At 55.6% G+C, this 27021-nt stretch overlaps 30 non-coding genes and 2 pseudogenes across 30 annotated transcripts; all 32 read right to left on the reverse strand.

Moving 5' to 3' along the window:
* Positions 1-3522: 3522 nt before the first annotated feature.
* Positions 3523-3636, reverse strand: LOC140584565 (U5 spliceosomal RNA). The gene has a single exon (XR_011986527.1). It is a non-coding gene; the product is annotated as a U5 spliceosomal RNA (small nuclear RNA).
* Positions 3637-4036: 400 nt separating this feature from the next.
* Positions 4037-4228, reverse strand: LOC140585103 (U2 spliceosomal RNA). The gene has a single exon (XR_011987063.1). It is a non-coding gene; the product is annotated as a U2 spliceosomal RNA (small nuclear RNA).
* A 195-nt stretch (positions 4229-4423) lies between these two features.
* Positions 4424-4537, reverse strand: LOC140584566 (U5 spliceosomal RNA). Its single transcript, XR_011986528.1, has one exon. It is a non-coding gene; the product is annotated as a U5 spliceosomal RNA (small nuclear RNA).
* A 448-nt stretch (positions 4538-4985) lies between these two features.
* LOC140585104 (U2 spliceosomal RNA) lies at positions 4986-5177 on the reverse strand. Its single transcript, XR_011987064.1, has one exon. It is a non-coding gene; the product is annotated as a U2 spliceosomal RNA (small nuclear RNA).
* A 195-nt stretch (positions 5178-5372) lies between these two features.
* LOC140584567 (U5 spliceosomal RNA) lies at positions 5373-5486 on the reverse strand. The gene has a single exon (XR_011986529.1). It is a non-coding gene; the product is annotated as a U5 spliceosomal RNA (small nuclear RNA).
* A 440-nt stretch (positions 5487-5926) lies between these two features.
* Positions 5927-6118, reverse strand: LOC140585105 (U2 spliceosomal RNA). Its single transcript, XR_011987065.1, has one exon. It is a non-coding gene; the product is annotated as a U2 spliceosomal RNA (small nuclear RNA).
* Positions 6119-6313: 195 nt separating this feature from the next.
* Positions 6314-6427, reverse strand: LOC140584568 (U5 spliceosomal RNA). Its single transcript, XR_011986530.1, has one exon. It is a non-coding gene; the product is annotated as a U5 spliceosomal RNA (small nuclear RNA).
* Positions 6428-6866: 439 nt separating this feature from the next.
* On the reverse strand, positions 6867-7058 carry LOC140585106 (U2 spliceosomal RNA). Its single transcript, XR_011987066.1, has one exon. It is a non-coding gene; the product is annotated as a U2 spliceosomal RNA (small nuclear RNA).
* A 195-nt stretch (positions 7059-7253) lies between these two features.
* On the reverse strand, positions 7254-7367 carry LOC140584569 (U5 spliceosomal RNA). The gene has a single exon (XR_011986531.1). It is a non-coding gene; the product is annotated as a U5 spliceosomal RNA (small nuclear RNA).
* A 453-nt stretch (positions 7368-7820) lies between these two features.
* Positions 7821-8046, reverse strand: LOC140584163 (U2 spliceosomal RNA; annotated as a pseudogene).
* A 1979-nt stretch (positions 8047-10025) lies between these two features.
* Positions 10026-10139, reverse strand: LOC140584570 (U5 spliceosomal RNA). The gene has a single exon (XR_011986532.1). It is a non-coding gene; the product is annotated as a U5 spliceosomal RNA (small nuclear RNA).
* A 428-nt stretch (positions 10140-10567) lies between these two features.
* LOC140585107 (U2 spliceosomal RNA) lies at positions 10568-10759 on the reverse strand. The gene has a single exon (XR_011987067.1). It is a non-coding gene; the product is annotated as a U2 spliceosomal RNA (small nuclear RNA).
* Positions 10760-10954: 195 nt separating this feature from the next.
* LOC140584571 (U5 spliceosomal RNA) lies at positions 10955-11068 on the reverse strand. The gene has a single exon (XR_011986533.1). It is a non-coding gene; the product is annotated as a U5 spliceosomal RNA (small nuclear RNA).
* Positions 11069-11495: 427 nt separating this feature from the next.
* On the reverse strand, positions 11496-11687 carry LOC140585109 (U2 spliceosomal RNA). Its single transcript, XR_011987069.1, has one exon. It is a non-coding gene; the product is annotated as a U2 spliceosomal RNA (small nuclear RNA).
* Positions 11688-11882: 195 nt separating this feature from the next.
* LOC140584572 (U5 spliceosomal RNA) lies at positions 11883-11996 on the reverse strand. The gene has a single exon (XR_011986534.1). It is a non-coding gene; the product is annotated as a U5 spliceosomal RNA (small nuclear RNA).
* A 424-nt stretch (positions 11997-12420) lies between these two features.
* On the reverse strand, positions 12421-12612 carry LOC140585110 (U2 spliceosomal RNA). Its single transcript, XR_011987070.1, has one exon. It is a non-coding gene; the product is annotated as a U2 spliceosomal RNA (small nuclear RNA).
* Positions 12613-12807: 195 nt separating this feature from the next.
* LOC140584573 (U5 spliceosomal RNA) lies at positions 12808-12921 on the reverse strand. Its single transcript, XR_011986535.1, has one exon. It is a non-coding gene; the product is annotated as a U5 spliceosomal RNA (small nuclear RNA).
* A 448-nt stretch (positions 12922-13369) lies between these two features.
* On the reverse strand, positions 13370-13561 carry LOC140585111 (U2 spliceosomal RNA). The gene has a single exon (XR_011987071.1). It is a non-coding gene; the product is annotated as a U2 spliceosomal RNA (small nuclear RNA).
* A 195-nt stretch (positions 13562-13756) lies between these two features.
* LOC140584575 (U5 spliceosomal RNA) lies at positions 13757-13870 on the reverse strand. The gene has a single exon (XR_011986537.1). It is a non-coding gene; the product is annotated as a U5 spliceosomal RNA (small nuclear RNA).
* Positions 13871-14293: 423 nt separating this feature from the next.
* Positions 14294-14485, reverse strand: LOC140585112 (U2 spliceosomal RNA). The gene has a single exon (XR_011987072.1). It is a non-coding gene; the product is annotated as a U2 spliceosomal RNA (small nuclear RNA).
* Positions 14486-14680: 195 nt separating this feature from the next.
* Positions 14681-14794, reverse strand: LOC140584576 (U5 spliceosomal RNA). Its single transcript, XR_011986538.1, has one exon. It is a non-coding gene; the product is annotated as a U5 spliceosomal RNA (small nuclear RNA).
* A 426-nt stretch (positions 14795-15220) lies between these two features.
* Positions 15221-15412, reverse strand: LOC140585113 (U2 spliceosomal RNA). Its single transcript, XR_011987073.1, has one exon. It is a non-coding gene; the product is annotated as a U2 spliceosomal RNA (small nuclear RNA).
* A 195-nt stretch (positions 15413-15607) lies between these two features.
* On the reverse strand, positions 15608-15721 carry LOC140584577 (U5 spliceosomal RNA). Its single transcript, XR_011986539.1, has one exon. It is a non-coding gene; the product is annotated as a U5 spliceosomal RNA (small nuclear RNA).
* A 428-nt stretch (positions 15722-16149) lies between these two features.
* Positions 16150-16341, reverse strand: LOC140585115 (U2 spliceosomal RNA). Its single transcript, XR_011987075.1, has one exon. It is a non-coding gene; the product is annotated as a U2 spliceosomal RNA (small nuclear RNA).
* A 195-nt stretch (positions 16342-16536) lies between these two features.
* On the reverse strand, positions 16537-16650 carry LOC140584578 (U5 spliceosomal RNA). The gene has a single exon (XR_011986540.1). It is a non-coding gene; the product is annotated as a U5 spliceosomal RNA (small nuclear RNA).
* Positions 16651-17103: 453 nt separating this feature from the next.
* LOC140584165 (U2 spliceosomal RNA) lies at positions 17104-17329 on the reverse strand (annotated as a pseudogene).
* Positions 17330-19308: 1979 nt separating this feature from the next.
* Positions 19309-19422, reverse strand: LOC140584579 (U5 spliceosomal RNA). Its single transcript, XR_011986541.1, has one exon. It is a non-coding gene; the product is annotated as a U5 spliceosomal RNA (small nuclear RNA).
* Positions 19423-19849: 427 nt separating this feature from the next.
* LOC140585116 (U2 spliceosomal RNA) lies at positions 19850-20041 on the reverse strand. The gene has a single exon (XR_011987076.1). It is a non-coding gene; the product is annotated as a U2 spliceosomal RNA (small nuclear RNA).
* Positions 20042-20236: 195 nt separating this feature from the next.
* LOC140584580 (U5 spliceosomal RNA) lies at positions 20237-20350 on the reverse strand. Its single transcript, XR_011986542.1, has one exon. It is a non-coding gene; the product is annotated as a U5 spliceosomal RNA (small nuclear RNA).
* A 422-nt stretch (positions 20351-20772) lies between these two features.
* On the reverse strand, positions 20773-20964 carry LOC140585117 (U2 spliceosomal RNA). Its single transcript, XR_011987077.1, has one exon. It is a non-coding gene; the product is annotated as a U2 spliceosomal RNA (small nuclear RNA).
* A 195-nt stretch (positions 20965-21159) lies between these two features.
* LOC140584581 (U5 spliceosomal RNA) lies at positions 21160-21273 on the reverse strand. Its single transcript, XR_011986543.1, has one exon. It is a non-coding gene; the product is annotated as a U5 spliceosomal RNA (small nuclear RNA).
* A 440-nt stretch (positions 21274-21713) lies between these two features.
* Positions 21714-21909, reverse strand: LOC140584211 (U2 spliceosomal RNA). Its single transcript, XR_011986190.1, has one exon. It is a non-coding gene; the product is annotated as a U2 spliceosomal RNA (small nuclear RNA).
* Positions 21910-27021: the final 5112 nt, after the last annotated feature.

Here is a 27021-nt window from a genome sequence, read left to right on the forward strand (position 1 = left end):
GCGTTCTGTAAGGGTCTTTGCGATGAGCTTTGTGTCTACACAAAGCATGGTCAGGGGCCTCCAGTTGCCAAGGTCGGCACGATCACCCTTCTTGTGCAACAAAGAAAGAACCCCTGACCTCATGCTCCTAGTGAGCAAACCCCGGCGCTGAACGTCCTCTACAACCTGCAGTAATTCCGGCCCGAGGACATCCCAAAAAGTGGAATAAAATTCCACCGGGAGCCCATCAAGGCCCGGTACCTTGCGGCGGTTCATCTTGCCAAGCACTGCGGTCAGCTCGGCCAAGGTGATGGGGGCTTCTAAGCCGTCACGAATGTCACTGGGAAGGCAAGGTGAGATGTTGTCTAGGAACCGCTCCCCTGCAACCGGGTCCGTGTCCCTAACCTTAAAAAGATTGTGATAAAACAATTTAGCAACCTCCAGCATGTCTGATGTTATTGTTACCGTTTCGCCGTTTAAGGCCCGGAGAGAGTCGAAGGTCTTCTCCTCCCGGGCTTCCCTGGCTCTCTGGAAAAAATGAGTATTGCACTTTTCATTGTTTTCCAAAAAGAACATTCTGTCGCGGAGCATTTGAGCCGAGGCAGCCTGTGCATGCAGGCGCCTCAGCTCACCCTTTATATCAAGCAGTCGCTCGTGGTCGATGGTGCCCCCGCTGTTGTGAGCGGCGTATTCATCCCGCAACCTTCTCTCCAGCTGCAGAATGGAGAATTTCTTCTCCATCCTGCGCTGCTTGCTGTACTGCATGGAGAAGGTTCGGATCCTGTCCTTCACACTCTCCCACCATTCGGCCACGGAGGGGAAGGTAGGCTTGTCCTTCTGCCACTCGGAAAAGTGATCTAAAAAAAGGTGTCTAAAATCGCTCTCCTCCAGGATCTGCAGGTTCATTTTCCAATAGCCACCCCCATATTCAGGGGCGTCTATGGAAACAGTGGCCTCCACTGCCAAGTGGTCAGTGGGCCACTGTGGGGAGAGGGACACCTTTTTAAAAACAACGGGGGGTGAGGCTAAAATATAGTCGATGCGACTGCTGGCTCCGCGACTATTGTGCCAGGTGAAGCCCGGCATGCTGGGGTTGCATATCTTAAAACCATCAACAAGTTTAAAGGAACGAATAAAATGGCGAAAGTGCCCAGAGCTGACATCCTGTCTACCCTCCAACGAGATGTTAAAGTCCCCTCCTAAAATCAAGTGTCGATCTGTGACACAGAACGGGGACAACTCTTCAAAGAGAGTTATACGGGACGAGGCCTCCACTGGAGCGTAGACACATATGGCCCGGAGGCGCTGTCCCCTCCATGTGGCGTCCACCCCCAAAACCCTACCTTGAAGAACGGTAAACGATCTTACTTCTTCAAAGGCGCGGTCGCCAAAAAGGATCCCGACGCCTGAGGAGTGGACACCACCTACGCTCCAGTAGGATCTACCCCTCTTCCATTGTCGTGAAAAGAGAGCCTCGTCCCGCTGGTCCCGGAGGTGGACTTCCTGCAGAAAACAAATGCTGAAGGGAGAAGATGCCAGCTGATTAAAAACAGATGTGCGCTTTAAAACGTTCCTCAAACCCCTGACATTCAAGGTGACAATATTAAAATTGGCCATGAAATGTTAAAAAGGTAAAATACAATTACAAACAACACACTAAAATAATAAAAGCCAGCCATTAAAAACAATACCGCATTACTGCCCCCCCTCCTCAGTCAAACCCAAAAGGCCCCCCAGTTCCAGCCCCCCCAGGTACTCCTGTTCATTTGCTTTGTCCTGCACACTGCTGTACTCCTGGGGGGGCGCAGGGGACTGTCCCAAGTCCCACACCAGATGGGGGGCCCCCAATGTCGGGGAGGGGGGACTCTCTCGGCCTTGGTCCCCGGCCGCCACTGCTGGCAAGGTGGCAGCCGGAGGGCTGGATGCGTCGGGTTGTGCCTCCCTTCTGCTCTTCTTCCTCCTCCGGGGGGATGCGCCGCTCTTTCTCCTCCTGCTGCTGACACCTGGAGCCAGGACTGGAGACCCCTCCTGCATTGCAGTCGCTGTCGCTGGGGCCTCCTCCACCTCGGCCAGGGCATCTCCTCCTGCCCCCGCCGCCGACTGTTCCTGCCCGGACGTGGGGGCTTGCGCTCCCCCACCACTCTCCTTGCCGACAGCTCTGCTGCCTAACAGAGCGTCGGCGTATGACGTTTTCCGTTGGGGGCAGGAACGAGCCAGATGGTCCTCACCGTTGCAGTGGATGCAGCGACGGGGGCCCTTGCAGTCCCTGGCCATGTGCCCCGGCTCCAGGCAGTTGCGGCAGCGCAGGTTGGCGCATCCCTCCAGAGTATGTCCAAAGGTGTGACACTGTCGGCAGAAGGGAGGCTGTCCGGAATAAAACAAGTAAGCCTTATTGCCCTGTAGATTAAAATAGGCTGGGGGATGACTAAAACCGCCCGCCCCATTAGCGTCCGGGCGCAGGCGGGCCTGGAACTGGCGTCGACCAGTCCAGATCCCCAGCTCATCCCGGATGTCCTTGTGGCCAGGAAGGAGGTCCACATACTTGTTCAAGAACTGGCGGACGGCTTCGCCGGACACATGCGGGTTAAAACAATGTACCGTAATTACCCGCTTGTCGGGCCACCACAGCGGCTCAACGGTGTATCGTCCCAGGAGAGGGTGCTGGGCCCTCTCCTTGCTCCGCTCCAGGACCTTGGTGTAGCTCTCGTCGGTGGACAGGGTGACCTCGAAGAACTGGAAAGGTCCATTCCGCTGCACACACAGGATGTCCTCCATGCGCAGGCCCAGCTCCCCGAAGGCCACCTCCCGGATGAAGGCCAGGCGGTCGGGGAAGGTGCCTACCTCCCCTTCGGCCCTCCAGCAGAACCGGGCGGTATTACGCAGGCCACCGCCTGCTACCAGCCACGGCCCGCTGAAGGGCTTCCTCGCAGCTCCGCCGGCCGTCGACATCCGGGATGGTCCACCGACGTCGTTCCTGGAGCAGAGTCCTCCTGCCGCCGTGGTCCCGACGTCCGCCGTGGTCCGGCCGCCGTCCGCCAATCCGGGATGAGCCGAGGAATGCTAAACTATAAAAGCAACTAAAAAATAAAAACACCAGTTCACCCGGCAGGGCGGCGGACAGGCCACCAGCCACTGCGGGATCCCCAGCCTAATAAAAACGAAAATAAAAGCAGGGATAAAAGGCTAAAAGGAAGGCACGGGTCGCCCCGTGGCAGCGGCGGTCAAGCCACCTACTGGTCACGCATTAGGTTTGCCGTGCCTTCCTCTAAAAAACCCGACGCAGTCCGTTAAAAGCGATAAAAAGAGCGTAAAATCCACTTGATCTTAGCCAAAAGGCCGAGAAGCGATACCCACAAATTGCGCCCCGCCGGGCGCCGGCATGCGGGATGCCGACGGAGCTGGCGCGGCTCAGCCCTCACCAGCCCCTCTGGCAGGTGTCGCCCGGCGAGTCCACGCGTGATCCAGGGAGACCACAGCCGCGCCACCGGGCACCTAACGCCAGCCGCTAAGCCGGGCCCAGTCTTCCTTTGACAGCAGCAGTGCAGCTCTGCTTGGGCAGAGCCTCCAAAAATACCATGAACTCATCGCTATCCCTCTCCACGGAAATCTTTAGTAAAAGGCGAAAGATTTATACGGGATGAAGAGAGACCCGAGTCGATATGGGGCCGCCGCCAAGCCCGTCGCCGTTAGCCGGGCCTGCGTGACGCCCCCGCTCGGAGTAGAATGCCCAGGGGCGTCGCAGCCGCCGTCCTCGGGGCCCCGACTCCTCCCTGTCCTCCTGTCCTCTCAAAAGACAGCAATCATTTTAACAAACATGAGGGGAAATTCAAAAGGCAAAGATGACATCATGCCTTACCTCAGCGCAGCTGTCCACCGCACAAACAGTGTGTCACCTTCCTTTAAAAAAAAAAAAAAAAAAAAAAGAAAAACGGCGGGAAACGGGGGCCACGCACAGACAGGGCCCCCCCCCTCACAGCACTCAGTCTATTAGTCACTCACTCACTCACTCAGTCAGTCAGTCAGTCAGTCAGTTCTGCCTTTCGACAACAGGGGGCAGTAGAGGTGCACCATTCCCGGAAGCACTGCAATACCGGGTCGATGCGTGGAGCGGACGGGGCAAGCCCCACTTCCGGCTCCCTGTTCCAAAAATCCGTTTAATATGTGGTCCCCTCCATGGGGGACGTATCAGATATTAAACTGATAAGAACAGATACTACACTTGATCTTAGCCAAAAGGCCGAGAAGCGATACCCACAAATTGCGCCCCGCCGGGCGCCGGCATGCGGGATGCCGACGGAGCTGGCGCGGCTCAGCCCTCACCAGCCCCTCTGGCAGGTGTCGCCCGGCGAGTCCACGCGTGATCCAGGGAGACCACAGCCGCGCCACCGGGCACCTAACGCCAGCCGCTAAGCCGGGCCCAGTCTTCCTTTGACAGCAGCAGTGCAGCTCTGCTTGGGCAGAGCCTCCAAAAATACCATGAACTCATCGCTATCCCTCTCCACGGAAATCTTTAGTAAAAGGCGAAAGATTTATACGGGATGAAGAGAGACCCGAGTCGATATGGGGCCGCCGCCAAGCCCGTCGCCGTTAGCCGGGCCTGCGTGACGCCCCCGCTCGGAGTAGAATGCCCAGGGGCGTCGCAGCCGCCGTCCTCGGGGCCCCGACTCCTCCCTGTCCTCCTGTCCTCTCAAAAGACAGCAATCATTTTAACAAACATGAGGGGAAATTCAAAAGGCAAAGATGACATCATGCCTTACCTCAGCGCAGCTGTCCACCGCACAAACAGTGTGTCACCTTCCTTTAAAAAAAAAAAAAAAAAAAAAAAAAAAAAAAAAAGAAAAACGGCGGGAAACGGGGGCCACGCACAGACAGGGCCCCCCCCCTCACAGCACTCAGTCTATTAGTCACTCACTCACTCACTCAGTCAGTCAGTCAGTCAGTCAGTCAGTCAGTCAGTCAGTCAGTCAGTCAGTCAGTCAGTTCTGCCTTTCGACAACAGGGGGCAGTAGAGGTGCACCATTCCCGGAAGCACTGCAATACCGGGTCGATGCGTGGAGCGGACGGGGCAAGCCCCACTTCCGGCTCCCTGTTCCAAAAATCCGTTTAATATGTGGTCCCCTCCATGGGGGACGTATCAGATATTAAACTGATAAGAACAGATACTACACTTGATCTTAGCCAAAAGGCCGAGAAGCGATACCCACAAATTGCGCCCCGCCGGGCGCCGGCATGCGGGATGCCGACGGAGCTGGCGCGGCTCAGCCCTCACCAGCCCCTCTGGCAGGTGTCGCCCGGCGAGTCCACGCGTGATCCAGGGAGACCACAGCCGCGCCACCGGGCACCTAACGCCAGCCGCTAAGCCGGGCCCAGTCTTCCTTTGACAGCAGCAGTGCAGCTCTGCTTGGGCAGAGCCTCCAAAAATACCATGAACTCATCGCTATCCCTCTCCACGGAAATCTTTAGTAAAAGGCGAAAGATTTATACGGGATGAAGAGAGACCCGAGTCGATATGGGGCCGCCGCCAAGCCCGTCGCCGTTAGCCGGGCCTGCGTGACGCCCCCGCTCGGAGTAGAATGCCCAGGGGCGTCGCAGCCGCCGTCCTCGGGGCCCCGACTCCTCCCTGTCCTCCTGTCCTCTCAAAAGACAGCAATCATTTTAACAAACATGAGGGGAAATTCAAAAGGCAAAGATGACATCATGCCTTACCTCAGCGCAGCTGTCCACCGCACAAACAGTGTGTCACCTTCCTTTAAAAAAAAAAAAAAAAAAAAAAAAAAAAAAAAAAGAAAAACGGCGGGAAACGGGGGCCACGCACAGACAGGGCCCCCCCCCTCACAGCACTCAGTCTATTAGTCACTCACTCACTCACTCAGTCAGTCAGTCAGTCAGTCAGTCAGTCAGTCAGTCAGTCAGTCAGTCAGTTCTGCCTTTCGACAACAGGGGGCAGTAGAGGTGCACCATTCCCGGAAGCACTGCAATACCGGGTCGATGCGTGGAGCGGACGGGGCAAGCCCCACTTCCGGCTCCCTGTTCCAAAAATCCGTTTAATATGTGGTCCCCTCCATGGGGGACGTATCAGATATTAAACTGATAAGAACAGATACTACACTTGATCTTAGCCAAAAGGCCGAGAAGCGATACCCACAAATTGCGCCCCGCCGGGCGCCGGCATGCGGGATGCCGACGGAGCTGGCGCGGCTCAGCCCTCACCAGCCCCTCTGGCAGGTGTCGCCCGGCGAGTCCACGCGTGATCCAGGGAGACCACAGCCGCGCCACCGGGCACCTAACGCCAGCCGCTAAGCCGGGCCCAGTCTTCCTTTGACAGCAGCAGTGCAGCTCTGCTTGGGCAGAGCCTCCAAAAATACCATGAACTCATCGCTATCCCTCTCCACGGAAATCTTTAGTAAAAGGCGAAAGATTTATACGGGATGAAGAGAGACCCGAGTCGATATGGGGCCGCCGCCAAGCCCGTCGCCGTTAGCCGGGCCTGCGTGACGCCCCCGCTCGGAGTAGAATGCCCAGGGGCGTCGCAGCCGCCGTCCTCGGGGCCCCGACTCCTCCCTGTCCTCCTGTCCTCTCAAAAGACAGCAATCATTTTAACAAACATGAGGGGAAATTCAAAAGGCAAAGATGACATCATGCCTTACCTCAGCGCAGCTGTCCACCGCACAAACAGTGTGTCACCTTCCTTTAAAAAAAAAAAAAAAAAAAAAAAAAAAAAAAAAGAAAAACGGCGGGAAACGGGGGCCACGCACAGACAGGGCCCCCCCCCTCACAGCACTCAGTCTATTAGTCACTCACTCACTCACTCAGTCAGTCAGTCAGTCAGTCAGTCAGTCAGTCAGTCAGTCAGTCAGTCAGTTCTGCCTTTCGACAACAGGGGGCAGTAGAGGTGCACCATTCCCGGAAGCACTGCAATACCGGGTCGATGCGTGGAGCGGACGGGGCAAGCCCCACTTCCGGCTCCCTGTTCCAAAAATCCGTTTAATATGTGGTCCCCTCCATGGGGGACGTATCAGATATTAAACTGATAAGAACAGATACTACACTTGATCTTAGCCAAAAGGCCGAGAAGCGATACCCACAAATTGCGCCCCGCCGGGCGCCGGCATGCGGGATGCCGACGGAGCTGGCGCGGCTCAGCCCTCACCAGCCCCTCTGGCAGGTGTCGCCCGGCGAGTCCACGCGTGATCCAGGGAGACCACAGCCGCGCCACCGGGCACCTAACGCCAGCCGCTAAGCCGGGCCCAGTCTTCCTTTGACAGCAGCAGTGCAGCTCTGCTTGGGCAGAGCCTCCAAAAATACCATGAACTCATCGCTATCCCTCTCCACGGAAATCTTTAGTAAAAGGCGAAAGATTTATACGGGATGAAGAGAGACCCGAGTCGATATGGGGCCGCCGCCAAGCCCGTCGCCGTTAGCCGGGCCTGCGTGACGCCCCCGCTCGGAGTAGAATGCCCAGGGGCGTCGCAGCCGCCGTCCTCGGGGCCCCGACTCCTCCCTGTCCTCCTGTCCTCTCAAAAGACAGCAATCATTTTAACAAACATGAGGGGAAATTCAAAAGGCAAAGATGACATCATGCCTTACCTCAGCGCAGCTGTCCACCGCACAAACAGTGTGTCACCTTCCTTTAAAAAAAAAAAAAAAAAAAAAAAAAAAAAAAAAAAGAAAAACGGCGGGAAACGGGGGCCACGCACAGACAGGGCCCCCCCCCTCACAGCACTCAGTCTATTAGTCACTCACTCACTCACTCAGTCAGTCAGTCAGTCAGTCAGTCAGTCAGTCAGTCAGTCAGTCAGTCAGTCAGTCAGTCAGTTCTGCCTTTCGACAACAGGGGGCAGTAGAGGTGCACCATTCCCGGAAGCACTGCAATACCGGGTCGATGCGTGGAGCGGACGGGGCAAGCCCCACTTCCGGCTCCCTGTTCCAAAAATCCGTTTAATATGTGGTCCCCTCCATGGGGGACGTATCAGATATTAAACTGATAAGAACAGATTTTTTTTTTTTTTTTAATTCATCTTTATTCAACATTTCTGCTTACAATCTAAGAACAACACATAAAACTATAAAAACCCAACATTTTCCACATACTAACTAAAACAAACCCACATCAATACTAATCAAAATAGCACATATCAAAACCCATTTATACCCACAAACTTAATCCAACAGCATAATTAACAAAAACATATTACTGCCATAATAATACAAGACACCTTATAACATACAAATCTTAAAATATGAAACTACTCAAAACATTACAACACCCATTAAAACAGTATTAAATCCATAAATATAGCAGAAAATCTAAAATCTTTAAAAAGGTAAAACATTATCATCCTCAGACATATCCCCATTAAAACTAAGGTCTCCCCCAGACTCAACAGTGGCTAAAAAAGAACATTCATTTGCAATGTCCTGCTGCACTGGATAAGACCGTCTCTCAAGTGGGGAGACCAGAACACTTAGTAAGTCCATCTGCTCAAAAGGGGAAATCGCTTCTCGGCCTAAAGCAGTGTTCTCGTTCCTCCGGGCCTTCTTCCTCCTCCTGCTTTGGACAAACCTGGAGGGAGAGGTTGCGCGCTTTTCAGCCACGGCCAATGGACCCTTACCTGGGGACTCCACAGAAGCACTGGAGGCCGTGGACTCCCCATCGGCACTGGCGAAGGGCTGAGCCTCGGTGTTCCCAGCTCCCCTCTCGGCTCCCCCGTGCATCTCAGCGCAGCCCGGCAGTGCCTGCTGTCGGGCCCCGTCCACAGCCGAGCCCCGGGTAACGGCGTCGGCCCAGGACGGTTTGCGCTGAGGGCAGCTCCGAGCCAGATGGTCCTCACCTCTGCACAGGTTACACCGGAGGGGGCCCTTGCAGTCCTTCGCCAAGTGACCGACGTCCAGGCATCTCCAGCACTTCATGGTGGTACAGGAGTCCGCGGTGTGGCCCAGGCCGTGGCACAAGCGGCAGGAGGAGGGTTGCCCGGAGTAAAAAAGGTAGCCCTTGCAACGACCTATCATAAAATGAGCAGGTGGGTGGCTATACCCGTCAGGGGAGCTAGCGTCGGGGCGCAGGCACACCCGGAACTGCCTGCGCCCAGTCCAGACACCCAGCTGGTCTCTCACGTCCCTGTGCCCAGGGACCACGTCGACAAACCTGCCCAGGAAGGCAGCCACCGCTTCAGCTGGAACAAAGGGGTCCAAGACGTGGACGGTGATCACTCTCCGGTCCAGCTTCCACAGTGGCTCCACGTCATAGTACATCCGGCGAAGCTCTTCCTCCAAGCGGCTGCATGCAACCAGCATCTTCTTGTAGCCCTCTTCCGTAGTGCAAGTCACATAGAAGAAGGCCGAAGACTGGTTGCGCTGCACACAGATGATGTCTTCCATGGTAAGTCCCAGGAGGCCGAAGAGCACCTCCCGGATGAAGGTCAGTCTCTCCGGGAAACTCTCCGGTTCCTCCTGGTGAGTCCACTTGAAGGCTGCTGTATGCCGGATGACTACGACGGTCCTGTGTGGGCTCCCGGACATCCTGGCGATGGTGGGCAAGAGAGTCCTCGGGAGCCGGGCAGGGAGTCGACGTGTCCCAGCTGGGTGCCTAAACTAATAAAAGCTGGAAATAAAACCCCAAGCTCACCCTGCGGGAACGGCGGTCAAGCCACCCGAACCTGCACGTTAGGCTTGCAAGGGCTACCCAAAATAAAAAAAGCGCTAAAAGGAGACAACAGCTAGCCCCGTGGCAGCGGCGGTCAAGCCACCTGCTGGTCACGCTTTAGGTTCGCTGTTGCCTCCACTAAAAACCTGGCAATAAAAATCCCTCCAAAAAGCAGCACTTGATCTTAGCCAAAAGGCCGAGAAGCGATACCCACAAATTGCGCCCCGCCGGGCGCCGGCATGCGGGATGCCGACGGAGCTGGCGCGGCTCAGCCCTCACCAGCCCCTCTGGCAGGTGTCGCCCGGCGAGTCCACGCGTGATCCAGGGAGACCACAGCCGCGCCACCGGGCACCTAACGCCAGCCGCTAAGCCGGGCCCAGTCTTCCTTTGACAGCAGCAGTGCAGCTCTGCTTGGGCAGAGCCTCCAAAAATACCATGAACTCATCGCTATCCCTCTCCACGGAAATCTTTAGTAAAAGGCGAAAGATTTATACGGGATGAAGAGAGACCCGAGTCGATATGGGGCCGCCGCCAAGCCCGTCGCCGTTAGCCGGGCCTGCGTGACGCCCCCGCTCGGAGTAGAATGCCCAGGGGCGTCGCAGCCGCCGTCCTCGGGGCCCCGACTCCTCCCTGTCCTCCTGTCCTCTCAAAAGACAGCAATCATTTTAACAAACATGAGGGGAAATTCAAAAGGCAAAGATGACATCATGCCTTACCTCAGCGCAGCTGTCCACCGCACAAACAGTGTGTCACCTTCCTTTAAAAAAAAAAAAAAAAAAAAAAAAAAAAAAAAAAGAAAAACGGCGGGAAACGGGGGCCACGCACAGACAGGGCCCCCCCCCTCACAGCACTCAGTCTATTAGTCACTCACTCACTCACTCAGTCAGTCAGTCAGTCAGTCAGTCAGTCAGTCAGTCAGTTCTGCCTTTCGACAACAGGGGGCAGTAGAGGTGCACCATTCCCGGAAGCACTGCAATACCGGGTCGATGCGTGGAGCGGACGGGGCAAGCCCCACTTCCGGCTCCCTGTTCCAAAAATCCGTTTAATATGTGGTCCCCTCCATGGGGGACGTATCAGATATTAAACTGATAAGAACAGATACTACACTTGATCTTAGCCAAAAGGCCGAGAAGCGATACCCACAAATTGCGCCCCGCCGGGCGCCGGCATGCGGGATGCCGACGGAGCTGGCGCGGCTCAGCCCTCACCAGCCCCTCTGGCAGGTGTCGCCCGGCGAGTCCACGCGTGATCCAGGGAGACCACAGCCGCGCCACCGGGCACCTAACGCCAGCCGCTAAGCCGGGCCCAGTCTTCCTTTGACAGCAGCAGTGCAGCTCTGCTTGGGCAGAGCCTCCAAAAATACCATGAACTCATCGCTATCCCTCTCCACGGAAATCTTTAGTAAAAGGCGAAAGATTTATACGGGATGAAGAGAGACCCGAGTCGATATGGGGCCGCCGCCAAGCCCGTCGCCGTTAGCCGGGCCTGCGTGACGCCCCCGCTCGGAGTAGAATGCCCAGGGGCGTCGCAGCCGCCGTCCTCGGGGCCCCGACTCCTCCCTGTCCTCCTGTCCTCTCAAAAGACAGCAATCATTTTAACAAACATGAGGGGAAATTCAAAAGGCAAAGATGACATCATGCCTTACCTCAGCGCAGCTGTCCACCGCACAAACAGTGTGTCACCTTCCTTTAAAAAAAAAAAAAAAAAAAAAAAAAAAAAAAAAGAAAAACGGCGGGAAACGGGGGCCACGCACAGACAGGGCCCCCCCCCTCACAGCACTCAGTCTATTAGTCACTCACTCACTCACTCAGTCAGTCAGTCAGTCAGTCAGTCAGTCAGTCAGTCAGTTCTGCCTTTCGACAACAGGGGGCAGTAGAGGTGCACCATTCCCGGAAGCACTGCAATACCGGGTCGATGCGTGGAGCGGACGGGGCAAGCCCCACTTCCGGCTCCCTGTTCCAAAAATCCGTTTAATATGTGGTCCCCTCCATGGGGGACGTATCAGATATTAAACTGATAAGAACAGATACTACACTTGATCTTAGCCAAAAGGCCGAGAAGCGATACCCACAAATTGCGCCCCGCCGGGCGCCGGCATGCGGGATGCCGACGGAGCTGGCGCGGCTCAGCCCTCACCAGCCCCTCTGGCAGGTGTCGCCCGGCGAGTCCACGCGTGATCCAGGGAGACCACAGCCGCGCCACCGGGCACCTAACGCCAGCCGCTAAGCCGGGCCCAGTCTTCCTTTGACAGCAGCAGTGCAGCTCTGCTTGGGCAGAGCCTCCAAAAATACCATGAACTCATCGCTATCCCTCTCCACGGAAATCTTTAGTAAAAGGCGAAAGATTTATACGGGATGAAGAGAGACCCGAGTCGATATGGGGCCGCCGCCAAGCCCGTCGCCGTTAGCCGGGCCTGCGTGACGCCCCCGCTCGGAGTAGAATGCCCAGGGGCGTCGCAGCCGCCGTCCTCGGGGCCCCGACTCCTCCCTGTCCTCCTGTCCTCTCAAAAGACAGCAATCATTTTAACAAACATGAGGGGAAATTCAAAAGGCAAAGATGACATCATGCCTTACCTCAGCGCAGCTGTCCACCGCACAAACAGTGTGTCACCTTCCTTTAAAAAAAAAAAAAAAAAAAAAAGAAAAACGGCGGGAAACGGGGGCCACGCACAGACAGGGCCCCCCCCCTCACAGCACTCAGTCTATTAGTCACTCACTCACTCACTCAGTCAGTCAGTCAGTCAGTCAGTCAGTCAGTCAGTCAGTCAGTCAGTTCTGCCTTTCGACAACAGGGGGCAGTAGAGGTGCACCATTCCCGGAAGCACTGCAATACCGGGTCGATGCGTGGAGCGGACGGGGCAAGCCCCACTTCCGGCTCCCTGTTCCAAAAATCCGTTTAATATGTGGTCCCCTCCATGGGGGACGTATCAGATATTAAACTGATAAGAACAGATACTACACTTGATCTTAGCCAAAAGGCCGAGAAGCGATACCCACAAATTGCGCCCCGCCGGGCGCCGGCATGCGGGATGCCGACGGAGCTGGCGCGGCTCAGCCCTCACCAGCCCCTCTGGCAGGTGTCGCCCGGCGAGTCCACGCGTGATCCAGGGAGACCACAGCCGCGCCACCGGGCACCTAACGCCAGCCGCTAAGCCGGGCCCAGTCTTCCTTTGACAGCAGCAGTGCAGCTCTGCTTGGGCAGAGCCTCCAAAAATACCATGAACTCATCGCTATCCCTCTCCACGGAAATCTTTAGTAAAAGGCGAAAGATTTATACGGGATGAAGAGAGACCCGAGTCGATATGGGGCCGCCGCCAAGCCCGTCGCCGTTAGCCGGGCCTGCGTGACGCCCCCGCTCGGAGTAGAATGCCCAGGGGCGTCGCAGCCGCCGTCCTCGGGGCCCCGACTCCTCCCTGTCCTCCTGTCCTCTCAAAAGACAGCAATCATTTTAACAAACATGAGGGGAAATTCAAAAGGCAAAGATGACATCATGCCTTACCTCAGCGCAGCTGTCCACCGCACAAACAGTGTGTCACCTTCCTTTAAAAAAAAAAAAAAAAAAAAAAAAAAAAAAAAAAGAAAAACGGCGGGAAACGGGGGCCACGCACAGACAGGGCCCCCCCCCTCACAGCACTCAGTCTATTAGTCACTCACTCACTCACTCAGTCAGTCAGTCAGTCAGTCAGTCAGTCAGTCAGTCAGTCAGTCAGTCAGTCAGTCAGTTCTGCCTTTCGACAACAGGGGGCAGTAGAGGTGCACCATTCCCGGAAGCACTGCAATACCGGGTCGATGCGTGGAGCGGACGGGGCAAGCCCCACTTCCGGCTCCCTGTTCCAAAAATCCGTTTAATATGTGGTCCCCTCCATGGGGGACGTATCAGATATTAAACTGATAAGAACAGATACTACACTTGATCTTAGCCAAAAGGCCGAGAAGCGATACCCACAAATTGCGCCCCGCCGGGCGCCGGCATGCGGGATGCCGACGGAGCTGGCGCGGCTCAGCCCTCACCAGCCCCTCTGGCAGGTGTCGCCCGGCGAGTCCACGCGTGATCCAGGGAGACCACAGCCGCGCCACCGGGCACCTAACGCCAGCCGCTAAGCCGGGCCCAGTCTTCCTTTGACAGCAGCAGTGCAGCTCTGCTTGGGCAGAGCCTCCAAAAATACCATGAACTCATCGCTATCCCTCTCCACGGAAATCTTTAGTAAAAGGCGAAAGATTTATACGGGATGAAGAGAGACCCGAGTCGATATGGGGCCGCCGCCAAGCCCGTCGCCGTTAGCCGGGCCTGCGTGACGCCCCCGCTCGGAGTAGAATGCCCAGGGGCGTCGCAGCCGCCGTCCTCGGGGCCCCGACTCCTCCCTGTCCTCCTGTCCTCTCAAAAGACAGCAATCATTTTAACAAACATGAGGGGAAATTCAAAAGGCAAAGATGACATCATGCCTTACCTCAGCGCAGCTGTCCACCGCACAAACAGTGTGTCACCTTCCTTTAAAAAAAAAAAAAAAAAAAAAAAAAAAAAAAAAGAAAAACGGCGGGAAACGGGGGCCACGCACAGACAGGGCCCCCCCCCTCACAGCACTCAGTCTATTAGTCACTCACTCACTCACTCAGTCAGTCAGTCAGTCAGTCAGTCAGTCAGTCAGTTCTGCCTTTCGACAACAGGGGGCAGTAGAGGTGCACCATTCCCGGAAGCACTGCAATACCGGGTCGATGCGTGGAGCGGACGGGGCAAGCCCCACTTCCGGCTCCCTGTTCCAAAAATCCGTTTAATATGTGGTCCCCTCCATGGGGGACGTATCAGATATTAAACTGATAAGAACAGATACTACACTTGATCTTAGCCAAAAGGCCGAGAAGCGATACCCACAAATTGCGCCCCGCCGGGCGCCGGCATGCGGGATGCCGACGGAGCTGGCGCGGCTCAGCCCTCACCAGCCCCTCTGGCAGGTGTCGCCCGGCGAGTCCACGCGTGATCCAGGGAGACCACAGCCGCGCCACCGGGCACCTAACGCCAGCCGCTAAGCCGGGCCCAGTCTTCCTTTGACAGCAGCAGTGCAGCTCTGCTTGGGCAGAGCCTCCAAAAATACCATGAACTCATCGCTATCCCTCTCCACGGAAATCTTTAGTAAAAGGCGAAAGATTTATACGGGATGAAGAGAGACCCGAGTCGATATGGGGCCGCCGCCAAGCCCGTCGCCGTTAGCCGGGCCTGCGTGACGCCCCCGCTCGGAGTAGAATGCCCAGGGGCGTCGCAGCCGCCGTCCTCGGGGCCCCGACTCCTCCCTGTCCTCCTGTCCTCTCAAAAGACAGCAATCATTTTAACAAACATGAGGGGAAATTCAAAAGGCAAAGATGACATCATGCCTTACCTCAGCGCAGCTGTCCACCGCACAAACAGTGTGTCACCTTCCTTTAAAAAAAAAAAAAAAAAAAAAAAAAAAAAAAAGAAAAACGGCGGGAAACGGGGGCCACGCACAGACAGGGCCCCCCCCCTCACAGCACTCAGTCTATTAGTCACTCACTCACTCACTCAGTCAGTCAGTCAGTCAGTCAGTCAGTCAGTCAGTCAGTTCTGCCTTTCGACAACAGGGGGCAGTAGAGGTGCACCATTCCCGGAAGCACTGCAATACCGGGTCGATGCGTGGAGCGGACGGGGCAAGCCCCACTTCCGGCTCCCTGTTCCAAAAATCCGTTTAATATGTGGTCCCCTCCATGGGGGACGTATCAGATATTAAACTGATAAGAACAGATACTACACTTGATCTTAGCCAAAAGGCCGAGAAGCGATACCCACAAATTGCGCCCCGCCGGGCGCCGGCATGCGGGATGCCGACGGAGCTGGCGCGGCTCAGCCCTCACCAGCCCCTCTGGCAGGTGTCGCCCGGCGAGTCCACGCGTGATCCAGGGAGACCACAGCCGCGCCACCGGGCACCTAACGCCAGCCGCTAAGCCGGGCCCAGTCTTCCTTTGACAGCAGCAGTGCAGCTCTGCTTGGGCAGAGCCTCCAAAAATACCATGAACTCATCGCTATCCCTCTCCACGGAAATCTTTAGTAAAAGGCGAAAGATTTATACGGGATGAAGAGAGACCCGAGTCGATATGGGGCCGCCGCCAAGCCCGTCGCCGTTAGCCGGGCCTGCGTGACGCCCCCGCTCGGAGTAGAATGCCCAGGGGCGTCGCAGCCGCCGTCCTCGGGGCCCCGACTCCTCCCTGTCCTCCTGTCCTCTCAAAAGACAGCAATCATTTTAACAAACATGAGGGGAAATTCAAAAGGCAAAGATGACATCATGCCTTACCTCAGCGCAGCTGTCCACCGCACAAACAGTGTGTCACCTTCCTTTAAAAAAAAAAAAAAAAAAGAAAAACGGCGGGAAACGGGGGCCACGCACAGACAGGGCCCCCCCCCTCACAGCACTCAGTCTATTAGTCACTCACTCACTCACTCAGTCAGTCAGTCAGTCAGTCAGTCAGTCAGTCAGTCAGTCAGTCAGTCAGTCAGTTCTGCCTTTCGACAACAGGGGGCAGTAGAGGTGCACCATTCCCGGAAGCACTGCAATACCGGGTCGATGCGTGGAGCGGACGGGGCAAGCCCCACTTCCGGCTCCCTGTTCCAAAAATCCGTTTAATATGTGGTCCCCTCCATGGGGGACGTATCAGATATTAAACTGATAAGAACAGATACTACACTTGATCTTAGCCAAAAGGCCGAGAAGCGATACCCACAAATTGCGCCCCGCCGGGCGCCGGCATGCGGGATGCCGACGGAGCTGGCGCGGCTCAGCCCTCACCAGCCCCTCTGGCAGGTGTCGCCCGGCGAGTCCACGCGTGATCCAGGGAGACCACAGCCGCGCCACCGGGCACCTAACGCCAGCCGCTAAGCCGGGCCCAGTCTTCCTTTGACAGCAGCAGTGCAGCTCTGCTTGGGCAGAGCCTCCAAAAATACCATGAACTCATCGCTATCCCTCTCCACGGAAATCTTTAGTAAAAGGCGAAAGATTTATACGGGATGAAGAGAGACCCGAGTCGATATGGGGCCGCCGCCAAGCCCGTCGCCGTTAGCCGGGCCTGCGTGACGCCCCCGCTCGGAGTAGAATGCCCAGGGGCGTCGCAGCCGCCGTCCTCGGGGCCCCGACTCCTCCCTGTCCTCCTGTCCTCTCAAAAGACAGCAATCATTTTAACAAACATGAGGGGAAATTCAAAAGGCAAAGATGACATCATGCCTTACCTCAGCGCAGCTGTCCACCGCACAAACAGTGTGTCACCTTCCTTTAAAAAAAAAAAAAAAAAAAAAAAAAAAAAAAAAAAGAAAAACGGCGGGAAACGGGGGCCACGCACAGACAGGGCCCCCCCCCTCACAGCACTCAGTCTATTAGTCACTCACTCACTCACTCAGTCAGTCAGTCAGTCAGTCAGTCAGTCAGTCAGTCAGTCAGTCAGTCAGTCAGTCAGTCAGTTCTGCCTTTCGACAACAGGGGGCAGTAGAGGTGCACCATTCCCGGAAGCACTGCAATACCGGGTCGATGCGTGGAGCGGACGGGGCAAGCCCCACTTCCGGCTCCCTGTTCCAAAAATCCGTTTAATATGTGGTCCCCTCCATGGGGGACGTATCAGATATTAAACTGATAAGAACAGATTTTTTTTTTTTTTTTAATTCATCTTTATTCAACATTTCTGCTTACAATCTAAGAACAACACATAAAACTATAAAAACCCAACATTTTCCACATACTAACTAAAACAAACCCACATCAATACTAATCAAAATAGCACATATCAAAACCCATTTATACCCACAAACTTAATCCAACAGCATAATTAACAAAAACATATTACTGCCATAATAATACAAGACACCTTATAACATACAAATCTTAAAATATGAAACTACTCAAAACATTACAACACCCATTAAAACAGTATTAAATCCATAAATATAGCAGAAAATCTAAAATCTTTAAAAAGGTAAAACATTATCATCCTCAGACATATCCCCATTAAAACTAAGGTCTCCCCCAGACTCAACAGTGGCTAAAAAAGAACATTCATTTGCAATGTCCTGCTGCACTGGATAAGACCGTCTCTCAAGTGGGGAGACCAGAACACTTAGTAAGTCCATCTGCTCAAAAGGGGAAATCGCTTCTCGGCCTAAAGCAGTGTTCTCGTTCCTCCGGGCCTTCTTCCTCCTCCTGCTTTGGACAAACCTGGAGGGAGAGGTTGCGCGCTTTTCAGCCACGGCCAATGGACCCTTACCTGGGGACTCCACAGAAGCACTGGAGGCCGTGGACTCCCCATCGGCACTGGCGAAGGGCTGAGCCTCGGTGTTCCCAGCTCCCCTCTCGGCTCCCCCGTGCATCTCAGCGCAGCCCGGCAGTGCCTGCTGTCGGGCCCCGTCCACAGCCGAGCCCCGGGTAACGGCGTCGGCCCAGGACGGTTTGCGCTGAGGGCAGCTCCGAGCCAGATGGTCCTCACCTCTGCACAGGTTACACCGGAGGGGGCCCTTGCAGTCCTTCGCCAAGTGACCGACGTCCAGGCATCTCCAGCACTTCATGGTGGTACAGGAGTCCGCGGTGTGGCCCAGGCCGTGGCACAAGCGGCAGGAGGAGGGTTGCCCGGAGTAAAAAAGGTAGCCCTTGCAACGACCTATCATAAAATGAGCAGGTGGGTGGCTATACCCGTCAGGGGAGCTAGCGTCGGGGCGCAGGCACACCCGGAACTGCCTGCGCCCAGTCCAGACACCCAGCTGGTCTCTCACGTCCCTGTGCCCAGGGACCACGTCGACAAACCTGCCCAGGAAGGCAGCCACCGCTTCAGCTGGAACAAAGGGGTCCAAGACGTGGACGGTGATCACTCTCCGGTCCAGCTTCCACAGTGGCTCCACGTCATAGTACATCCGGCGAAGCTCTTCCTCCAAGCGGCTGCATGCAACCAGCATCTTCTTGTAGCCCTCTTCCGTAGTGCAAGTCACATAGAAGAAGGCCGAAGACTGGTTGCGCTGCACACAGATGATGTCTTCCATGGTAAGTCCCAGGAGGCCGAAGAGCACCTCCCGGATGAAGGTCAGTCTCTCCGGGAAACTCTCCGGTTCCTCCTGGTGAGTCCACTTGAAGGCTGCTGTATGCCGGATGACTACGACGGTCCTGTGTGGGCTCCCGGACATCCTGGCGATGGTGGGCAAGAGAGTCCTCGGGAGCCGGGCAGGGAGTCGACGTGTCCCAGCTGGGTGCCTAAACTAATAAAAGCTGGAAATAAAACCCCAAGCTCACCCTGCGGGAACGGCGGTCAAGCCACCCGAACCTGCACGTTAGGCTTGCAAGGGCTACCCAAAATAAAAAAAGCGCTAAAAGGAGACAACAGCTAGCCCCGTGGCAGCGGCGGTCAAGCCACCTGCTGGTCACGCTTTAGGTTCGCTGTTGCCTCCACTAAAAACCTGGCAATAAAAATCCCTCCAAAAAGCAGCACTTGATCTTAGCCAAAAGGCCGAGAAGCGATACCCACAAATTGCGCCCCGCCGGGCGCCGGCATGCGGGATGCCGACGGAGCTGGCGCGGCTCAGCCCTCACCAGCCCCTGTGGCAGGTGTCGCCCGGCGAGTCCACGCGTGATCCAGGGAGACCACAGCCGCGCCACCGGGCACCTAACGCCAGCCGCTAAGCCGGGCCCAGTCTTCCTTTGACAGCAGCAGTGCAGCTCTGCTTGGGCAGAGCCTCCAAAAATACCATGAACTCATCGCTATCCCTCTCCACGGAAATCTTTAGTAAAAGGCGAAAGATTTATACGGGATGAAGAGAGACCCGAGTCGATATGGGGCCGCCGCCAAGCCCGTCGCCGTTAGCCGGGCCTGCGTGACGCCCCCGCTCGGAGTAGAATGCCCAGGGGCGTCGCAGCCGCCGTCCTCGGGGCCCCGACTCCTCCCTGTCCTCCTGTCCTCTCAAAAGACAGCAATCATTTTAACAAACATGAGGGGAAATTCAAAAGGCAAAGATGACATCATGCCTTACCTCAGCGCAGCTGTCCACCGCACAAACAGTGTGTCACCTTCCTTTAAAAAAAAAAAAAAAAAAAAAAAAAAAAAAAAAGAAAAACGGCGGGAAACGGGGGCCACGCACAGACAGGGCCCCCCCCCTCACAGCACTCAGTCTATTAGTCACTCACTCACTCACTCAGTCAGTCAGTCAGTCAGTCAGTCAGTCAGTCAGTCAGTTCTGCCTTTCGACAACAGGGGGCAGTAGAGGTGCACCATTCCCGGAAGCACTGCAATACCGGGTCGATGCGTGGAGCGGACGGGGCAAGCCCCACTTCCGGCTCCCTGTTCCAAAAATCCGTTTAATATGTGGTCCCCTCCATGGGGGACGTATCAGATATTAAACTGATAAGAACAGATACTACACTTGATCTTAGCCAAAAGGCCGAGAAGCGATACCCACAAATTGCGCCCCGCCGGGCGCCGGCATGCGGGATGCCGACGGAGCTGGCGCGGCTCAGCCCTCACCAGCCCCTCTGGCAGGTGTCGCCCGGCGAGTCCACGCGTGATCCAGGGAGACCACAGCCGCGCCACCGGGCACCTAACGCCAGCCGCTAAGCCGGGCCCAGTCTTCCTTTGACAGCAGCAGTGCAGCTCTGCTTGGGCAGAGCCTCCAAAAATACCATGAACTCATCGCTATCCCTCTCCACGGAAATCTTTAGTAAAAGGCGAAAGATTTATACGGGATGAAGAGAGACCCGAGTCGATATGGGGCCGCCGCCAAGCCCGTCGCCGTTAGCCGGGCCTGCGTGACGCCCCCGCTCGGAGTAGAATGCCCAGGGGCGTCGCAGCCGCCGTCCTCGGGGCCCCGACTCCTCCCTGTCCTCCTGTCCTCTCAAAAGACAGCAATCATTTTAACAAACATGAGGGGAAATTCAAAAGGCAAAGATGACATCATGCCTTACCTCAGCGCAGCTGTCCACCGCACAAACAGTGTGTCACCTTCCTTTAAAAAAAAAAAAAAAAGAAAAACGGCGGGAAACGGGGGCCACGCACAGACAGGGCCCCCCCCCTCACAGCACTCAGTCTATTAGTCACTCACTCACTCACTCAGTCAGTCAGTCAGTCAGTCAGTCAGTCAGTCAGTCAGTCAGTCAGTCAGTTCTGCCTTTCGACAACAGGGGGCAGTAGAGGTGCACCATTCCCGGAAGCACTGCAATACCGGGTCGATGCGTGGAGCGGACGGGGCAAGCCCCACTTCCGGCTCCCTGTTCCAAAAATCCGTTTAATATGTGGTCCCCTCCATGGGGGACGTATCAGATATTAAACTGATAAGAACAGATACTACACTTGATCTTAGCCAAAAGGCCGAGAAGCGATACCCACAAATTGCGCCCCGCCGGGCGCCGGCATGCGGGATGCCGACGGAGCTGGCGCGGCTCAGCCCTCACCAGCCCCTCTGGCAGGTGTCGCCCGGCGAGTCCACGCGTGATCCAGGGAGACCACAGCCGCGCCACCGGGCACCTAACGCCAGCCGCTAAGCCGGGCCCAGTCTTCCTTTGACAGCAGCAGTGCAGCTCTGCTTGGGCAGAGCCTCCAAAAATACCATGAACTCATCGCTATCCCTCTCCACGGAAATCTTTAGTAAAAGGCGAAAGATTTATACGGGATGAAGAGAGACCCGAGTCGATATGGGGCCGCCGCCAAGCCCGTCGCCGTTAGCCGGGCCTGCGTGACGCCCCCGCTCGGAGTAGAATGCCCAGGGGCGTCGCAGCCGCCGTCCTCGGGGCCCCGACTCCTCCCTGTCCTCCTGTCCTCTCAAAAGACAGCAATCATTTTAACAAACATGAGGGGAAATTCAAAAGGCAAAGATGACATCATGCCTTACCTCAGCGCAGCTGTCCACCGCACAAACAGTGTGTCACCTTCCTTTAAAAAAAAAAAAAAAAAAAAAAAAAAAAAAAAAAGAAAAACGGCGGGAAACGGGGGCCACGCACAGACAGGGCCCCCCCCCTCACAGCACTCAGTCTATTAGTCACTCACTCACTCACTCAGTCAGTCAGTCAGTCAGTCAGTCAGTCAGTCAGTCAGTCAGTCAGTCAGTTCTGCCTTTCGACAACAGGGGGCAGTAGAGGTGCACCATTCCCGGAAGCACTGCAATACCGGGTCGATGCGTGGAGCGGACGGGGCAAGCCCCACTTCCGGCTCCCTGTTCCAAAAATCCGTTTAATATGTGGTCCCCTCCATGGGGGACGTATCAGATATTAAACTGATAAGAACAGATTTTTTTTTTTTTTTTTTTTTTCTAACCAGTCAGAGTAGGATACCCGTCACTTCATCAACTCGGCCAACCTTCACTCATCATTCCGGCTATTTCAAATTCAATTACAATTTTTATTTCAATCAATAAAATATTACAATTATAATCTCCTTAAAAGGATTTCAAACAAGACATTAACACACCGTTAAAATTCAGCCCATATCAGAGTTTAAAATTTAAATATAAAATACATAAACCACACCAGACATTCAATAAATAAGCAAATATTAATCAAAAACCATTGAGTGTCAGTGGTTATTTTCAAAATCACCCCCAGGCTTAAAATCCCATTGCAAAGGGTTTCCGATCCTTGTGAACTTTATGGTGTGACACTGAAAAAAAAAACATTAACGCACCACCAAGAAAGGCACAGTATAAGGTGCGTGCGTTCACAACTCACGTGCCACACCGACCTTCCTGGATGGAGCTCGTACTCACCAAGATGTTAGTGGGGCTATGGCCGCAGAAGGCCCTTCCACCTTTCCTTGGCCTCGTGATAGCCCCACTGGATGATGTCCCGCTCCATCCTGAAATCCAAGTCCGCCACAATCTTTCGATATAATCCCCAGGCCCTCAAATCTGCCCCTTTATGGATGAGTGCCGACCTTGCATTCCAAAGTTCACGTTTGGTCATGCTGATCAGCAGCCACATCCGGGGCGGGAAGGGAGTCTGAGGACCTTGGGGCCACCCCATCATCACCTTATCGTAGGACAACACAAACTGCGGGTCTAGTTTCCTGCACAGGCCTTGCACTGATCTCCAGACCTCCCTGGCATACCCACAGTCCCAAAAGGCGTGCCTGAGGGTCTCCTCCTCTGAGCACTCGGGACGTGGGCAGCCTGAGTGTCTGGTCAGCTTGTGCCTGTACAGTACATCCCTGACCGGCAGCTTACCATGCACACACTGCCAGTTCAGGTCCTGCAGCCGGTTATCCAACCCCTTGGGCTGGATCCTGGTCCAGGTGTCCTTCTCCAGGCCCAGCACAGCACGGGTTCCCCTCTTCACCAGCACAGCCCGATACAGGGCTCGGTGCCTGGTGAGGGTCCCTGGGGGGAGACCTGCCGGAAGAGACTTACTCCACTTAATAGCATGGTGATAGTGGGTCGGCAGCGTCTCCGCCTTGGGCCCGGCGTTGGACCACGACGTCAACAGACGTCTCATGGGCAGGGCCAGCCACAAGTGAACAAAATACTGGTGGGGGTGTTCTAGGGGAGCCACCAGACGTGCACAGATCTGGGAGAAGAACAGGCAGTCAAGCTTGAGAGGGAAGTCCGGAACATCCCTCCCCCCACTGTCCTTTCCAAGGTACATCACTTCCCTCCTCACATACTCATACCTGCCGCCCCAAACAAGGTTAAACACATCCTTAGTTAAGCCTCTCCGCATGAAGCGGGGCATGGGGAACACATGGGCGAGGTAGAGGAGGGTGGGAAGGATATCAACCTTCAAGGCGAGAACCTTACCCAGGAAGGACAGGGACCTGGCCTTCCACATCCCCATCTTCCGCCTGGCGATCGTCAAACGCTCTTCCCAGTTTACCCGGGCAGCACCTTTCGAAAGAAAGTTAACCCCCAACACCTTGAGAGGGCCGCCGCAGAGAGTGAGCCCCCCCGGGACGTCCTCTCTCGCCTTCCAGCTGCCAAAGTACTTGACCACCGACTTGCTCAGGTTAAGTGCAGCCCCGGAGGCCTTCCCGAACGCCTGCACCAAGCCCAGGGCGTGACCGAGCGCATGGTCCGAGCACACAAACAGAGTGGTATCGTCTGCGTACTGGGCCAGCTTTACCGTCAGGCCCCCACTCCCTGGCAGGATCAGGCCGTTGATACCTGGATGGGCACGGATGGCGCTCGCCAACGGCTCTATATATAGAGCGTAGAGGAGGGGGGAGAGAGGGCAACCCTGCCTCACTCCACTTGACTGGGGAACCCAATCACTGAGGGAACCATTAATCGACACATGGCTACCAACCTCAGTATAAAGCGCATGAACCCATCCCAAGAACTTAGGCCCAAAACCTAGCCTGCTCAATACCCCAAACAGGAAGCAGTGGTCCACTCGGTCAAACGCCTTCTCCTGGTCCAAGCTAACGAGTGCCAGAGGGACATTCCTGTCCTCAGCCCAGGCGATCGCGTCCCGAATTAAATGTAAATTCCAAGTCGCAGATCGACCCGGGACCCCGCAAGTCTGGTCACTATGGACCAGGTGGGTCATGGCCTTTTTTAGGCGCTCAGTTAGGGTCTTTGCTATGATCTTTGCATCTACGCAAAGCATTGTCAGGGGTCTCCAGTTGCCAAGTTCGGCACGATCGCCCTTCTTGTACAACAAAGACAAGACCCCTGACCGCATGCTCTTGGTGAGCATGCCCTGACGCTGCACGTCCTCAGCCACTTCTAGCAGCTCCGGCCCGAGGACTTCCCAAAACGTGGAATAGAATTCCACGGGGAGTCCATCGAGACCAGGAACTTTGCGCCGGTTCATTTTGCCTAGCACCTCAGTCAGCTCGGCTAGAGTGAAGGGGGCATCTAAGCTGTCCCTTGCCTCACTGGGAAGACTAGGTTTGAGTTTAGATAAAAACTGCTCCCCTAGCTCAGGTTCGGTCTCCCTTTTCTTAAAAAGGTCACCGTAAAAACATTTAGCAACCTCCAGCATCCGGGCCGAATCGGAGACCAGGTTGCCTCCTTGGTCCCGGAGGGCAGTGAAACACTTTTCCTCACGGGCCAGTTTCACCTTATTAAAGAAGAAGGCTGTACATTTCTCATTCTCCTCCCTTTCCAAAGCCCTGGCCCAAAACAAGGAGGCCGCAGCCGATTGCTCGTGCAGGCCCCTCAGCTTAGCTTTGGCTGCCTGCACCTCCTCAAAGTTAAAAGCCCCTCCGTTGTTGTGGCGGGCATACTCCCTCTGCAGCCTGGTCTCTAGCCGTTGGATTTCGTAAAGCCTTTTAGCTTTACGCTGGCCGCAATAGTGGATAGCTAGAGCTCTAACCCTCTCTTTTACGCTCTCCCACCATGCGGCCGTGGAGACGTAGGCTGCCTTACAGCCCTGCCACGCAGTAAAATGATCCAGGAAGAGAGACCTAAAGTCTCTCTCTTCTAAGATCTCCACGTTCAGCTTCCAATAGCCCCTCCCGAAGGTAGGGGCGTCAATGGAAACTGTGGCCTCGACCGATGTATGGTCCGAGTACCACCGTGGAGACCTCAAAACCTTCCTAAAAACAACAGAGGGCGAAGCTAAAATATAATCAATACGGCTGCTGGCCCCACGACTGTTGTGCCAGGTATGGCCCGGATCTGTGGGGTTGCACGTTTTAAAACCATCAGAGAGGTTGAGGCTGCGGATCAAATTCCTAAAATGTTTAGTGCTGACATCCCCTTTCCCTTCTAAAAAAGTATTGAAGTCCCCTCCTAAAATTATGTGTCTATTAGTGACACAAAACTGGGCCAGCTCCTCAAAAAGCGCAATGCGGGACGAGGCCTCCACTGGAGCGTAAACGCACATCGCCCGGATGTGCTGACCTCTCCAGGTGGCGTCCACTCCCAAAACCCTTCCCTGCACTACAGTGAAGGTACTCACATTCTCAAAGGCCCGGTCACCAAAAAGGATGCCGACGCCTGAAGAATGGACACCACCAACGCTCCAGCAGGACTTACCCCTCTTCCACGCTTGTGAGAAAAGAGCCACGTCCCGCTGGTCCCTGAGGTGGACTTCCTGCAAGAAACAGAGATTGAAAGGGGAGGATGTCAGTTCATCAAAGACCGCGGCCCTTTTGACTGGGTTCCTCAACCCTCTGACGTTAACAGTAAAAATTTTAAAACCAGCCATGGGGGGATTAAAAGAAGAATAAAACAATAAGACATTAAAACCATAAAAATTTTTAAAAACTATAAACCCTAAAACCAGCTATTAAGACCCCTGTTCCCCCTCCCCACTCATGCCCAGAATTTTCCCCAGCATGGAGTCCTCCAGGTAGGCCTGGTCGTTTGGTGAAACCTCCAGGCCCGAAAAGGTAATGTCCTCCTGGGGAAGGGCTGGGGACAACATTGACAAATTCCAACTTATATCTTCTGTTTTGGGGGCGGGGGGCGATACGACCTGTACAGGGGCCTCAGCTGGGGGCGCCGCCTCCTTGGGGGTACCTGTTGCCTCCTCTGCTTCCTTCCTCGTCTTCTTAGTTTTGTCCTTGGGGTCACCCTTCTTCTTCCTTTTGGTGACCCCGGCCCGGGCCTGCGGGGACTGCCCAGCCTGAGCCCGGGGCCCCTCAGCCCCCAACGGGGTCTTCACTGGGGACCTGGCCACTTCTTCCTGGGCCCCCACTGACCTCTCCTGAGGCCCCCCTGGCTTTGGGGCAGGGAGCAGCTCCCGGTCCGGCACCCGCCTCACCTGCCCACCACCCGCCAGAACGCCCGCATAGGAGCGCTGGGGGCAGACACGGGCCAGGTGCTCCTCGCTGCTACAGTGGCGGCAACGTTGGGGGCCCTTACAGTCCTTAGCCATGTGCCCGGGCTCAAGGCAGTTACGGCACTTAAGGTCCGGGCAGTCCTCCGCCTTGTGTCCCTGGCCCTGGCACGACCGGCAGAAGGTAGGCTGACCAGTGTAGAACAGGTACCCCCTGTTGGGCCCGATGGAAAAGTAGGCTGGGGGATGAAGATATCCCCCCTTTCCATCCGGCCGCAGTCGCACCTGAAACTGGCGGCGCCCATTCCACACACCCAGCTCGTCCCGGACGTCTCTGTGTCCTGGTAAAACCTCAACGTGTTTAGTGAGGAAATGGCAGACGGCCTCCGCCGACACGTAAGGATTGAACACATGCACCGTTACCACCCGCTTGTCCGTAAACCACAAGGGCTCAACCGAGTACATATTCAAGAGCGGGTGGTCGGACTTGCTCTGCTCCAGCACCCTCCGGTATGCCTCCTCAGAGGCCAAGGTAACATCCAGAAACCTCTGGGGATGGTTCCTCTGGACGCAGATCAGGTCCTCCAGCTTAAAGCCCAGCACACCAAAGACAACCTCCCGGATGAAGAAGACCCTGTCGTGAAACTGGGCCTCTCCATCCAGGTTCCTCCAACGGAACCGGGCCGTGTTAAGCAGACCGCCACCTACCATCGGACCCGGTCCG

The sequence above is a fragment of the Paramormyrops kingsleyae genome, unplaced genomic scaffold (genome assembly GCF_048594095.1).
Source record: "Paramormyrops kingsleyae isolate MSU_618 unplaced genomic scaffold, PKINGS_0.4 ups31, whole genome shotgun sequence".
Classification (NCBI taxonomy): Eukaryota; Metazoa; Chordata; class Actinopteri; order Osteoglossiformes; family Mormyridae; genus Paramormyrops; species Paramormyrops kingsleyae.